Here is a 15,130-nt window from a genome sequence, read left to right as displayed (position 1 = left end):
ATAATATCTGAAAGTTTTTCGGTTTTCTTGCAGAGAGTTTCATTTTTGATGTATATAATCCTATTGTCTTGAAATTTTTGCCCTTTGATTTTTCTTAAAATTTTTCTTTCCTTTAGCTCAAGTTTCTCCATTTGACCTTTGAAATTCATGTTTAGTGTTTCTGCTGTATACAGTGCTTCTGGCTTAATCGCTGTCATGTAATGTGTAATTTTGGACCCCCATGAAAGGGATTTTTTGTTGTATGTATTTTTTGTTAGTTGGAAGGCCAATTCAAGTTTATTTTTTCTGTATTCCATTGCTTTGCTTTCCACAGCATTCCAACTAATCCACTCTCCGAGATATTTGAATTCCTTTACTATTTCAATCTTCTGTTCTTGAACTTTAAGATATTTACATGAGTGCTTGATGTTTGTCAGTATCTTAGTTTTTTCAAACTGTCATTATTAATATTGTTTTTATGCTGAGACATAACTCATAACAGCTTCAAAAAATGTTAAAACATGACCTATTATATATACAGAAGAGCCCCAGTAATTCGAGCTCTGGTATTTCGATGTTCTATGTAATTCGAGCTGGTCTTAAGAAAATTTAAATTTTACGTAAAACTACAATAAAAATCCGTTTTCATACGTTGTCCGCACGTACGTTTTACTGGCTTTCGAATGTATTACATTTTTAACTTTCTTTAAATTTTCCCTGTACAGTACAGGTAAAACTCTCCCACTTACGGTTTTCGTCATAATGCACGGAAATAAGCTGCAATTTGCTTGAAATTCTGTCATACGACGTGAATTTGGATACACTTTCGATACTTTTTCTTATGTCTTGACCATTCTCTTATTTTTCCAACAACCTTACGCGTTTTGACTTTACGTCATTTTCAAGGGCAGTGTTATGTCAGATATGAAATTATTCGCAAATACATCGTATCACATTAACATTCTCGATCACGAGACAAGCGAAAACTGGTTTGAGTTTGCACTTTTCTCGTGATCGAGAATGCTGACGTGATATGATGTATCTGCGAACAGTTTTATATATCTGACATAACACTGCCCTAGAAAATGACGTAAAGTCGAAACGCGTAAGGTTGTTGGAAAACTAAGAGAGTGGTCAAGACATCCAAGAAAAGTTATCAGAAGTGCACAGAAATAACCTTGGCCTTAGATTGCTAATGCATTTCTATTAGAAATGGACATGTACCATTAGGTAACGAGAAGTGCGCTTGCTCTTTCTTTGTCCACCCATCACTAACTGGGACTGCCCAACAATCAGCTTTACAGTGCACACCACCCTTATTGTTACCCCTACTGTTGTGCCTACTCAGTAATGGTGACCATTAAAACACCTAACTCCTAAGCAACAATGCAGTACATAGTTTACACCATTGGCTGAACACTGTTGTATGTAATGCAGTTGGTTGTGTAGTAACAGCTGTATTGCAGTGAGCCCACCTGTGTCACGTTAATTTTAAAGTCTCGTATCTATGTACAGTGTTCTGTACATATGTCACTGCGTGTTTCTTAAGGTTTTAATTCATACATTACAATGACTGGTAGAAGTAAGAGAAAATTTGTGCCGTTGAATGTGAAACTAGAGACTCTGAAAAGACAAACATTAAAAAACTTGCTGCTGAGTATCGAGTAGTGAAATGACAGTTGGGAATTGACGCAGAAATATAGACTAAACTGAGAAGTTTTCATCAAACAAGTGTTCTATCTCGTCATTTGAACGTAAATCAGTGAAGAAATGTATGAAAAAACGAGTGAAGCTTTATTCATTTGGTTTACTCAATAAAGACAAAAACGAAATCCAATTTCAGGGCCTATTCTGCAAAAAACTGTATTTTTTGGAAATGAGTTAAAGGAAGGTTAGTACGATTTTACTGAAAGTTCGGTACGATTGGATAAGTGTAAGAAGCGTAAGGTAGCTTGAAATTTGCGATGAAAAACTTTCTGCGGATTCTCAAACAATTTGGTGGGAAGTTAAGAAAAATTATGCAAGAAGAAAATCTGACTCCTGATTCACTGCCTAACTGTAACGAAACAAGGCTAAATTATAAAATGCTTCCACCTAAAATTCTAGCCTCAAAAGAAAAAAAAGGCTGTACCGGGCTATGAAAAACGGAAAGAGAGGTTAACAGATCGCGCTGCATCAACTGCAAGTAGAGACTATAAACGGGAACTATTGTAATAGGGAAGTCTTCCTGTTCCATTTGGCCAGCTGGTCGAACTGGGCAATATGCAGATTTGTGGGGAATTTTATGTGATAACTGCCCGATGTTCTACTGCATTGGAACGTGAAGGCAGGCTTACTCGAGATCAAAGTTCGCGTCGACCATGTCTAACGGCCACAAGGTTGTGTTGGGATGTTTGGGGGAAAAGACCAAACAGCGAGGTCATCGGTCTCTTAGGATTAGGGATGGGGAAGGATGTCGCGCGTGCCCTTTCGAAGGAACCATCCCGGCATTTGCCTGTACCGATTTAGGGAAATCACGGAAAACCTAAATTAGGATGAACCGTCGTCCTTCCTCCCAGCCACAAAGGACAAACGCCGTATTGTGGGCTAAGTACATCGTAACCGCATCATATCTGCACCTGCCATCAAAGTACAGAATGTTTCAGGGAGTCCATTGCTAATGTCATCCCACACCACTGACTGCGGACTAGGAGCAGCCGAATTAGGGAATTAACATCCTAAGCATAGGCCGCCACAACGCCAACTTGGCCTGGGTGGCGTGACTAGGAAGCATGGGCTGCTAATGAAAGGGCATCGCGTTGTGTCCAGCGTCGAATCCCGGTTTTGCACTATCACGGATGACCATCGTTGGCGAGTGTGGCGGCGATCTGAGGAGGAGTCCCATTCTTCCTATGTTTTGGAGAGGCACAGCCATATTACTCCTGACGTCATTCCATGGGGAGTCATTGGCTGCTACTGCAGGTCATGTCTGTTAGTGATTGAAGGAACTCTTCCGGCACAATGAAACGCCACGGACATCGTGTGGCGATATTTATCACCTCTGATGCCGCTTCTCAACACGACAATGCTCTTCCACAAACGGCATGTGCCTCTATGCACTGTCTGCGTGATGCTGAGCCACTCCATGGTCAGCAAGATTCCCAGATCAGTCTCCTATAGAACATGTGTGAGACCAGCTTGGACGTCAACTCCATCCCAGTGCCAGTGTCCAGCAGTGCCAGGGCGAGCTACAGCAGCTGCGGGATACAAAAGCTGTATGACACCCTTCCCAAATGAATCAGTGCAATTGTCCACATCAGGTGGGGTCTCGACGTCATGCTAACAAGTGGGCTCATACTGCCAGGTTCTTTGACTCGATTTTGTAATAACTGAAATAACATGACGTTCCCTCTCAACCTCACCATCACCATCGTCATCATCATCATCATCTTCACCATCATCATCTTCATCATCATAATCTTCATCATCATAATCTTCATCATCATCATCTTCATTATCATCTTGGATAGTTTCCAGCCGCTGCCCGGGTCTGTATGGAACATAGGCCTCTCCATCATCTTCTGTCTTGCCACCATCTCTCTGTCTTCACCTTGGTCCAGTCTTTTCCTTTCTTCTAGACGCATTCCTCAACTCCTTTCAGCCATCGGCCTTACTCTTGTACTCTTTCCTTCCAGTTTCATCTCGCGCATCCTCCTGGGTATCCTCTTCTTCTCCATTCTCTTAATGTGTCCATACCATCTCAGCCTTGATTTCTCTATCTCTTCTTGTGATGGTTGATTAACTCTCTGATCCTCTCTTTTCTTAATCTGCCTATCTTTGTCACTCCGATACTGTTTCTCAAGAATTTCATCTCACTAGATTGACTTTGCTTTTCTCTCTTCCTCTCTCTTCCTTTCATAACACAGGTTTCTGATGCATATATCAGGATCGAGACATAGTATGTCTGGTAACCTTTTTACTAATTTGGGGTACATCCTTGCCCCGTATCAGGCTTCTGACACCCTTCCGAAATACTTCTCCTTTTATGCCCCGCTCGTTTATGTCTCTGTCGTTTTTGCCATCTTCCTGTATCAGGCTTCCTCGTTTCTTGAAACTCTCTACTCTCCTCAATCGTTCCCCACCAATTGTTATTCCAGTTGTTCCTCTCTCCTTCTTTCTTGTTGTGATAATCATCTCATTCTTACTTATACAAAATTTCATCCCATATTATTGTACTGTTCGTTCCCATACATCCAGCTACTCTTGTGTTTCCTAATCCTTATTCCCCCAAATCTACAGATCATCTGCAAACGCCATAGCGTTCATCTTCCTTTCACCAATTACTTGTGCTACTGTACTCATTATATCATCCATCACTACAATAAAGAGTAATGGTGAAAGTGCACTTCCCTGTCTCAAGCCAATCTTCTGTTCATTCCCTCTCAACCTGTGATGTGTAATTTAGTTTCCTCCTGTCGTTCTGGATGATCCATTTTTTTGTCAGCCTGTGTATCGTTGCATAGATAGATCACAGCACTAAGGTCTCTGGTAATCCATTAAGGAAAGTGTAATGCAGAAGGCCAAAATTAACTGGATTGCTCATCTTCTGTGGCAATAACAAGCCCAGCCATGCTGGGGCCTTAAGATGACGCCGTGTGATGTGAAACACGTAGCATGTGTTAAAAAGAAATAAGCGACGTTAGGTTCAAATATAGCCGCTGCTTTTGTTGTCATTATTCAAGGAGATGATGTGTTTACATCAGTCAGCTGTAAACTGTTTTCGTATAACGTCCAAGAAATTGCTATTCAGAAATTGCTATTCTTCGAAAAGAATACGTGAGAAGATTTCAGACGTACAGGAGTCACGCATCTAGTTTAAGTACTATCATAGCAACGAAGTCTCACAAACTGCATTACGTCATAATACACACCATATAGAATTGAACTGTCCATCAAAAAATGGTTCAAATGGCTCTGAGCACTATGGGACTTAACATCTGAGGTCATCACTCCCCTATAACTAAGAACTACTTAAACCTAACTAACCTAATGACATCACACATATCCATGCCCGATGCAGGATTCGAATCTGCGACCGTAGCGGTCGCGCGGTTCTAGACTGAAGCACCTACAACCGCTCGGCCACATCGGCCGGCGAACTGTCTATCAAAATTACCAATATTTCACTAAGCACTATGTCTGTCAACACTAGTCTAAACACTGTAGTCTGGAACCGCGAGACCGCTACGGTCGCAGGTTCGAATCCTGCTTCGGGCATGGATGTGTGTGATGTCCTTAGGTTAGTTAGGTTTAACTAGTTCTAAGTTCTAGGGGACTAATGACCTCAGAAGTTGAGTCCCATAGTGCTCAGAGCCATTTGAACATTTTTTTTTTTTTTTTTTTTTTTGAACTGGTCTAAAATTGAGGGAAAAAGATGGGACGGGTAAGTGACAGTAGGCTTCGCACTCTGAGGGTTCCGTTTTTTTTTTTTTTTTTTCCATCCGTCTTTCGACTGGTTTGATGCGTACCGCCACCAATTCCGCTCCTGTCCGACCTTTTCATTTGACAGTAGCACTTGCGTCCAACGTCCTCAGTTAATTGTTGGATGTATTCCAATACCTGTCCTCCTCTACAGCTCGCTTTAGTACCATAGAAGTTATTTCCTGATATCTTCACAGACGTCCTATCATCCTATCCCTTCTTCCATTCAGTTGTTTTCATATATACCTTTCCTAACCGACTCTGCTACCTTATCACTCCACCTAATTTTCAACATTGTTCTTTAACACCACATCTCAAATGCTTCGATTCTCTTCTGTTACGATTTACCCACAGTCCATGTCTCTCTACCATACAATGATGTGCTCGAAAACTACATTCTCATAAATTTCTTCCTCAAATTAAGGCCTATGTTTGATACTAGTAGACTTCTCCTGGCCAGGAATACCCTTTCTGCCAGTGCGTCTGCTTTTCATGTCTTCCTTGCTCCATCCGCCATGGATTATTTTGCTGCCTAGGTAGCAGATTTCCTTAACTTAGCCTACTTCGTGATCGCCAATTGTGAAGTATCTCGCTATTCTCACTACTGCTACTTCCGACTCATTAGACTGTTCATTCCATTCAACAGATCCTGTAGTTCTCCTTCATTTTCGCTGACCACAGCAATGTAATCAGTGAATCTTATTAGTGATATCCTTTCATCTTGAATTTTAATCCCAGTCTTGAACCTCATTTTATTTTCGTCATTACTTCTTTGACGTAGAGATTGGACAGTAGGAGCGAAAGATTACATCCCTGCCTACACCATTTTTAATCCGAGCACTTCGTTCTGCATATTCCGCTCTTTATTGTTCCCTCTTGGTTCTTCTACATATTGCATATCACCCTCTTTCCCTATAGCTTACTCCCATTTTTCTCAGAATTCCGAGCGTCTTGCACCGTTCTACATTGTCGAACACTTTTTCCAGGTCGATTAATCCTATGAACGTGTCTTCACTTTTCTTCAGTCTTCTTTCCATTATCAACGGCAACGTCAGAACTGCCTCTTTGGTGCCTTTCAAATTCCTAACGCCTAACAGATCGTCGTCTAACGTATCCTCAGTTTTATGTTCCTTTCTTCTATTATTCTTGTCAGCAACTTGGATGCAAGAGCTGTTAAGCTGATTATGGTATAATTCTCGCACTTATCAGCTCTTACAATGTTCGGAATTGTGTAGACGATGTTATTTCCGAAGGTCTGATGGTATGTCGCCAGACTCACACATTCTACACACCAACGTAAATAGTCGTTTTTGCCACTCCTTCCCAATGATTTTATAAATTCCGATAGAATGTTATCCATTCGTCTTGCCTTATTCGACCTCCAAAGCTCTCTTCATTCTAATTCTGATACTGCATCCTCTATCTCTTCTATGACGACTCCTGTTTCTTCTTCTATCACGTCACCAGACAAGTCTTCCCTCTCATAGAGGCCTTCAGTGTAATCTTTCCTCCTATCCGTTTATTCCCTGCATTTAGAAATGGAACTGCCATTGCACTCTTCATCTTAACACGTGTGATTTTAATTTCACCGAAGGTTGTTTTGACTTCCGACAGTCATTGCTTTCCGATTTCCTCACATTTTTTACGCAGCCATTTGCCTTAGATCCCCTCCCCTTTTTGTTTATTTCCTTCTTAAGTGACTTATATTTCTGCATCCCTGAATTTCCCTGAACCTTTTTGTACTTCCTTCTTTCGTAGTTTTACTGAAATATTCCTGTTACCCATAGTTTCTTCGCAGTTAGCTTCCTTGTACCTATATTTTTCTTTCCAACTTCTGCAACTGCCCTTTTTAGAGATGTCCAGTGCTCTTCAACTGAACTGTATATTGAGCTATTCATTATCACAGTACTTACAGTCTCACAGAACTTCAAGCGTATCTCTTCATTTCTTAGTATTTCAGTATCCAACTTTTTTGCTGATTGATTCTCCCTGGCTAGTCTTTTGAACTTCAGCCTATTCCTCAACATTCCTAATCTGTGATCTGAGTCAATATCTACTCCCGGGTACGCCTACAATCTAATATCTTATTTCGGAATCTCTGCCTATAAAAACTTAATTATGCACATAGACAATAGCAATACTTTCGTGTCTCTGGAAGGCCTGGTGCAAGTCTTTCTACTGGACGCCACTTCGGCGACTTAGGTATGCCATGCTTACCCACGTTACCCAACTGGAAAAAAGGTACCATCTGTTTAACGCGGACTCCTCACATCGTTGCGAGGTCAAGGCTTGGTTCAAACGAACCCTGAATAGTCCGTGATTCGACCGAGATTCTACCCCACGAACTCTGTTTCCAGGCATATGCTTTACCGCTAGATTATGTATGTAGGTAATTCATCTCTAGGCTTGGATAAGTGAGTTTGCGAACATCAAAATATGTCCGCCAAATTGCGATATCTTTTGATTGCATTGACGTAGAAGGTTAAATGTTTCACATAGCTAAGGTACCATAGACCTTAGAATGTAACGTAAGTTTCAACTCGATACCTCTACTCGTTCCTGAGAAAAAGGGGTGTTAAGTGGAACAGTCAGATGGATAACAAAGTGATTTTACACGATTTCCGTTTTTACCGATTGGGGTATGGAACCCTGAAAGAAAATAAACTGCTTGTTATTTCAAAATTAATGGCCGTTACTTACATTTATCCCATTCTGAGACAAGACGTTGAATGATTTCGTGGAAAAATGTTTGCGAATTGTAACCAGACATCCACCTCTTCGTCCGAAACAAATCGACGGCCACGAATGCCTTTTTTCAGCTCAAAAAAAAAAAAAAAAATGGAAGTTGCATGGCAGATATCGGGACTGTGTGGAGGACATGTAAGGTTTTCCCTGCGAAACTTTTGCAGCGTAGTCGAAACTATCTTCGCAAAATGTGGGCGGTTCTACGTGTGACCGTATGGACTCATGAATCGTGACAGATTTGTTGTTGAGAGCCTGTGAATGTGCTCCATTACGTAGCTGGAGATTTACCGCTAGCGCACAAGACCATCTACGTGAGCAAACCCACACGCAAACATTGATAAGTATCCTGTATTAAACGTGGGGTTCCTCACCCTTTTCGCCGCGTGGGGTAGTCGCGCGGTCTCAGGCACCTACCCACGGTTCGCGCGGTTGCCCCTATCGGAGGTTCGAGTCCTCCCTCGGGCATGGGTGTCTGTGTGTTGTCCGTAGCATAAGTTACTTTAAGTTAGATTAAGTAGTGTGTATACCTCGGGACTGATGACCTCAGCAGTTTCGTCCTATAAGACCTTACTACAAATTTCCAATTTTCTCACCGTTTTCGAGATTCTTACTTTTCATGCCATATTTTTACCGAAAGTTAATTGAGAAATTTGGAAACTGATTAACTTAAAACTATAAATGCTTCCGCTAATTTTTTTCAACGACGACGCCGTTTCTAACCGCCTGGGCAACTGATGTAGCTGTGAAGAACAATGCCATTTCTCTGTATTTAGAGGCATTTAACTGCAGTAGCCCCTCAGTAGTCCAATTGGTCGGTGTTTAAGACCCACGTATGATTCGAAAAACTACATTGTTTAGCAGCAATTTATCTCACCGCACTTGCCTTCCAGTAGCAGATACGTGTTACTTTAGCTCCTAAGAACAATTTTATGACGATAGAATCTTTCGCAGAAATTTTGCCGAATCATGTGCGTCCATTTAACTGATTCTTATACACGGGACTATAAGAGACTCAGGCCGTTATGCAACGCCTCCACTGCCGCCTACACGCTGTTGCACAAAGAGTGTTGAGTGCGGTGTGCACCCGAGGATGACCATAATAAACCAAAGCCGTTGACCGACCTTCCTACGCCCGTCTGGGTCGGCGACCGCCGCATCGTGTCTCACACTTCCCGTTTTTGGTAGGTTACAAGTCCGGGAGAATGGGACGATTTTTCTTCTTCTGCATAAAATTTGTGCATTTTTCAACTTTGTTGGACTTTTGGCAGCATGCTCGTAAAGAGTGTCACATAAAGTAAAGTACAACATATTACTGAGGTATATAAAAATTATTTTATTTAAAATGACCGGTTTGAACCTAGTCTTAGGGCCTCTTCAGAAAAACACCATCAGCTGAAGTTGACGATGTCCAGAACAGTAAGTAAACCTCAGTCGATGAAGAACCATCAGCTGAAGTTTACCATGTCCAGAACTGTCAGTAGACATCAGTCGCTGAAATTGTTTCAGTGACTGTCTTCTGACTGTTCTGGACATCGCTAACTTCAGCTGATAGTGCTATTCTGAAGATAGTCTAAGACTAGGCCGAAATCGGTCTTTTTAAGTGAAAAAACCATCACGATGTAGACTGTTTTTTCACTAACTTTATATAGCTTACAAGATCGCTGTTCCCGATAAATGTTACCAGAAATTTATTTTATTGAGACTTAAAACATAGAGGATATGAAAAATGAAAATATACATGAATGGCCCCTCTCACTCATAGGCGTAAGTGTGAGATGAACCAGCGTACTGGGAGAGATGGATCGTATAAAAATGGCTGTTCATGAATAAAAGAGTCAATTAAAATTTCACATTTTTGTTTGGAATACGTTGCAACAGATGCAGAATTATACTCTTAAAAACGTTTTAGTCCAAAACAATTTCATCAGTTTATTATAAATCTTCATTGAACAATGGCTTTTCCAATGAAATGTTTGTTTTGTTAAGGCATCAGCCAGTCTTTCTCTCACCGCAGCGGTTAGTCTTATTACCAAATGTTTATCATCGTGAACCACTGAATCCAATCGTCATTTTTATTAGTTTCATAACAGATTGGGAGCTAGACCTATGGGACATTCCATCCATTTCGGAAATCGTTAGACAATTCCATACTCCGAGATCCACAAAGCCAAAAGTGTGACGATAATACCACACTTCAGGCATTATAACAACCGAGAGCAGTGACTTTTGCGCAGAGTTGTCAGCGCTAACAGACAACAAACACTGCGTGACAAAACCACAGAAATCAATGTGGGGCGTACGACGAACGTAACCGTTAGGACATTACGGCAAAATCTGGCGTTAATGAGCTATGGCGGCAGACGACTGACGGGACTGCCTTTGCTAACAGCACAACATCGCCTGCAGCTCCCCTCCTGGCCAGGTGATCATATCAGTTGGACCCTAGACGACTGGAAAACCGTGGCCTGGCCAGATGATCACGATTTTAGTTGGTAAGAGCTGATGGTAGGGTTCGAGTGTGGCGCAAACCCCACGAAGCCATGGACCCAAGCTATCAACAAGGCATTGTGCAAGCTGATGGTGGCTCCATAATGGTGTGGGCTATGTTTACATGAAATGGACTGGGTTCTCTTGTCCAACTGAACCGGTCACTGACTGGAAATAGTTACACTCGGCTACTTGGAGACCATTTGCAGCCGTTCATGGACTTCATTATCCAAAACAACGATCGATGTTTTATGGATGACAATGCGCAAAGTCACCAGCGAGATTGGGTTGAAGAACATTCTGGGCAATTCGAGCGAATGATTTGACCAGCCAGATCGCCCGATATGAATCCCATCGACAATTTATGGGATATAATCGTGAGGTCAGTTCATGTACAAATCTTGCACCCTCAACACTTTCGCTATTATGACGGCTGTAGAGGCAGCATGGCACACTATTTCTGCAGGGGACTTCCAACGGGTAGTTGAATCCATACCACGTCGAGTTGCTTCGCTACGACGATACAAGAAGGTTCGACAGGACATTAACAGGTACCCCACGACTATTTTCACCTCAGTGTGTTTGAGCAGCGCTGTGGTTGTATGCTGGAGGGTATCCAAATCGCGCTAACCACTAACGATCTGTCTATGCAAACATCGCAGCGAGTTGGAAGCGTAGAGAATGCTATACGCTAAGCAAAATAAGAGCAACTAATCAAAGAAATGAAACTAACGTTTTAGCAGCAGTAAAACACAATGCAACTGTCAGTAACAGGCATCTCGAAAGTGCGAGACGGATCAACCGAACAAGTGTTCTGCGAACATCACTTTCGATCGCATTTCCTCGTCTTCACATTTCGCTGTGTCTGCTGCTTCATGGCAATGACTTTCAGAACTGGTGACCGTTTTCCGAATGTTATCTACGAAACGTGCAGAGTGATGCAGCATGTTAGACTGTCCCTCTAGTGTTAAATATTTATCTCTTTTTACTTTTTAAAATAAATCTTTAGGTGTTACATATACTCACGTACGTGAGAGAAATATAAGCAATAGCAAAAACTGGAAAAGTGTTTAATTATTCCTTGTGTTATCTGAGATAATAATCTGTAAATTTAAAATGTTACTACCTTAGTATTAACTCTTTAGGACTGCGAATAAGGTTAATGAATAAAATTCTAAGTTAAAATATTTCTGTCGTTACGTAAGTACATGTCACAGCCTATTGCGAAAATACTCATTAAGAAACTGACTTTAAATTCCGTCGCTCAGTCAGAATATACCGGATGATCAAAAAGTCAGTATAAATATGAGAACTGAATAAATCACGGAATAATGTAGATAGAGAGATACAAATTGACACACATGCTTGGAATGACATGGGGTTTTATTAGAACCAAAAAAATACAAAAGTTCAAAAAATGTGTTCGACAGATGGCGCTTCATCTGATCAGAATAGCAATAATTAGCATAACAAAGTAAGACAAAGCAAAGATGATGTTCTTTACAGGAAATGCTCAATATGTCCACCATCATTCCTCAACAATAGCTGTAGTCGAGGAATAATGTTGTGAACGGCACTGTAAAGCATGTCCGGAGTTATGGTGAGGCATTGGCGTCGGATGTTGTCTTTCACCATTCCTAGAGATGTCGGTCGATCCCGATACACTTGCGACTTCAGGTAACCCCAAGGCCAATAATCGCACGGATTGAGGTCTGGGGACCTGGGAGGCCAAGTATGTCGAAAGTGGCGGCTGAGCACACGATCACCACCAAACGACGCGTGCAAGAGATCTGTCGGACATTTTGTGAACTTTGTTTTTTTTTTTTTTTTTTTGTTCTAATAAAACCCCATATCATTCCAGGCATGTGTGTCAATTTTTACCTCTCTATCTACGTTATTCCGTGGTTTATTAAGTTTTCAAATTTATGCTGACTTTTTGATCACCCGGTATAATCTGCTTTAGTAGGACTACGTGCCTTTATGACAGTTTAAAGAAATTTGGATGTGCCGCGTAATGCCGGCGTATCCTTATGCGCCGGGGATGTTAATAAAATGGTACAAATGACTCTAAGCACTATGGGACTTAACATCTGAAGTCATCAGTCCCCTAGACTTAGAACTACTTAAACCTAACTAACCCAAGAACATCACACACATTCATGCCCGTGGCAGGATTCGAACCTGCGACCGTAGCAGAAGCGCGGTTTAGGGCTGGAGCGCCTAGAACCGCTCGGCCACAGGGGCCGGCGGGGATGTTATTTCTCGGAGCTGCAATCTTAAGTAAAATCTGAAAATGCTTAAATTTTTGACATGAAGGGTGCCATTATTACGTAAATAACAACCAAAGTACTGCTTAAGACACAAATTATTCTTATTTCTCACTGCACAGACCTGTTTATAACAGCGTAAGGAATAAGGGTCTACTTTCGGCTACATCCAGAGAAGACATAAAGAGCTGTCCGATCTTGTTCATCATTTCACGAAGAAAACCTCAGAGTTTATTACAAAATTTACTATGCGCAAACATTGCGGCTTATTATTTATTCTTTGCATAGATAACTAAAATTCTTTTACAATTATTCTCACATAAAAAGTGTTCATCGCATTTTCATCGCAACACGTTTAAAAAATGATAATCAGATGTCACATGTAATGTTCTTCACTGGGATGCGTTTAACATTTTACTTTATTTAATATGTCCATCAATAATGGGACGCTATAATATCTATGCAAAATTTTAATGAAGAAGCATCGGTTACAAACCATGGACAAATTAGTCTTCGCAATATGCACTAATCGTCAGCTGAAAATCCACTCTGACCTAAAGAAGTGGATAAAATCAGCGCTCTTGATCTATCACCATCTGATATGTGTTTTTCAAAACCCATATCATTGGTCCCTGTTTTATTGCTGGGAATCTAAATACACTCAAGTACCTCGAGTTCCTAAAATATGCTGCTCCCGCAGTTACTGGAAAACACCCCACTGGACATAAAGCAATCAGTGTGGTACCAACGTGAGGACGTCCCTCCCATTCCGCACACGTAATGACAGATCCTCTTAAAAGAGCGTTTGGAGAACACTGCAAGGCTCGTTCAGGAAAGGAGCGTTGATCAATACGGAATGATCTCATGTCAATTCGTAATTATTCAAATCCAAAGTTCAAACATCTGACATGAATACGCACATTCAGTGTTACGAGAACCAGTTGTTATCTATAGCATGGCAAGACAAAGACTTGGTTCACAAAATATTCGTGAAACCCACAAAAACACGACGAATTATTTGGTGAATGAAGAATGGATGTTGTTTAGTTCCGTTACGAGTTAAATGCAGCTTATTTAAATCAGATTCGGACCCACACTAACCAAAACTGTGTGTCACTTCATATTACTCACAATGGATCAGTAGACATACGAACAGTCCGCAGCTCGTGGTCGTGCGGTAGCGTTCTCGCTTCCCGCGCCCGGGGCCCCGGGTTCGATTCTCGGCGGGGTCAGGGATTTTCTCTGCCTCGTGATGACTAGGTGTTGTGTGCTGTCCTTAGGTTAGTTAGGTTTAAGTAGTTCTAAGTTCTAGGGGACTGATGACCATAGATGTCAAGTCCCATAGTGCTCAGAGCCATTTTTAGATACGAATATTTTCCATCAGTATTGGTCGCCAAGCTACGCATTGCAGCAATGATGTCCGCCGCCTGTACAGAGGCAAATGGAGGCCGCAGTTCTTAGTATAAGCATGCAATTCAATATTTTTTGGATACAGGACCAGCAACCCTCTTATTTCGTGAACAGTTTATTATAAATCTGTCACAGTTGCAGTACATATATTTTGACGACTAATTTCGAACTGACTGGCTCATTTTGATTCTAGACCTACTCAGACTGCACTGAAATTCTCTAATCTTAATTACAACCATCTGAAATTGGTAATACATGCAGCACACAATGATGGTAGATAAATGTCACAATATACATATACTCACCATACATGCCAGTATTAGAGTATGGTACGTAAGATAACTGAAAGCAATACGCGATGAGACCCATAGAAATGACACTTTTATTCACAGACAATGAACTCACCGCGATTCATGATGATGGTTCCCTGGACATTACAAAAGGCGGAACATGGTTCTCCATAGGATATGTGATCACCACAGACGACAGTGCTAAGACTGGAGAGGCTACACCACAGATATCGACCAGTGGGAACAGATATGAAATGTTGACCATGCATGATGCATGGCTCGTATTCTATCAAAAATTTTCTTTATTCTCACAGGTATTAATAAAGGAAATTTGGCACAATTTAAGAAAAAGCATCCACATGAAGTTAAAGAAATTACATCTTTAAAATTAGCAAATAGAAAGGAAAAGAGTCCGCAGCTCGTGGTCGTGCGGTAGCGTTCTCGCTTCCCGCGCCCGGGTTCGATTCCCGGCGGGGTCAGGGATTTTCTCTG

Source organism: Schistocerca americana, chromosome 2, assembly GCF_021461395.2.
Source record: "Schistocerca americana isolate TAMUIC-IGC-003095 chromosome 2, iqSchAmer2.1, whole genome shotgun sequence".
Lineage (NCBI taxonomy): Eukaryota > Metazoa > Arthropoda > Insecta > Orthoptera > Acrididae > Schistocerca > Schistocerca americana.
Note: the sequence above shows the minus strand (reverse complement) of the source record.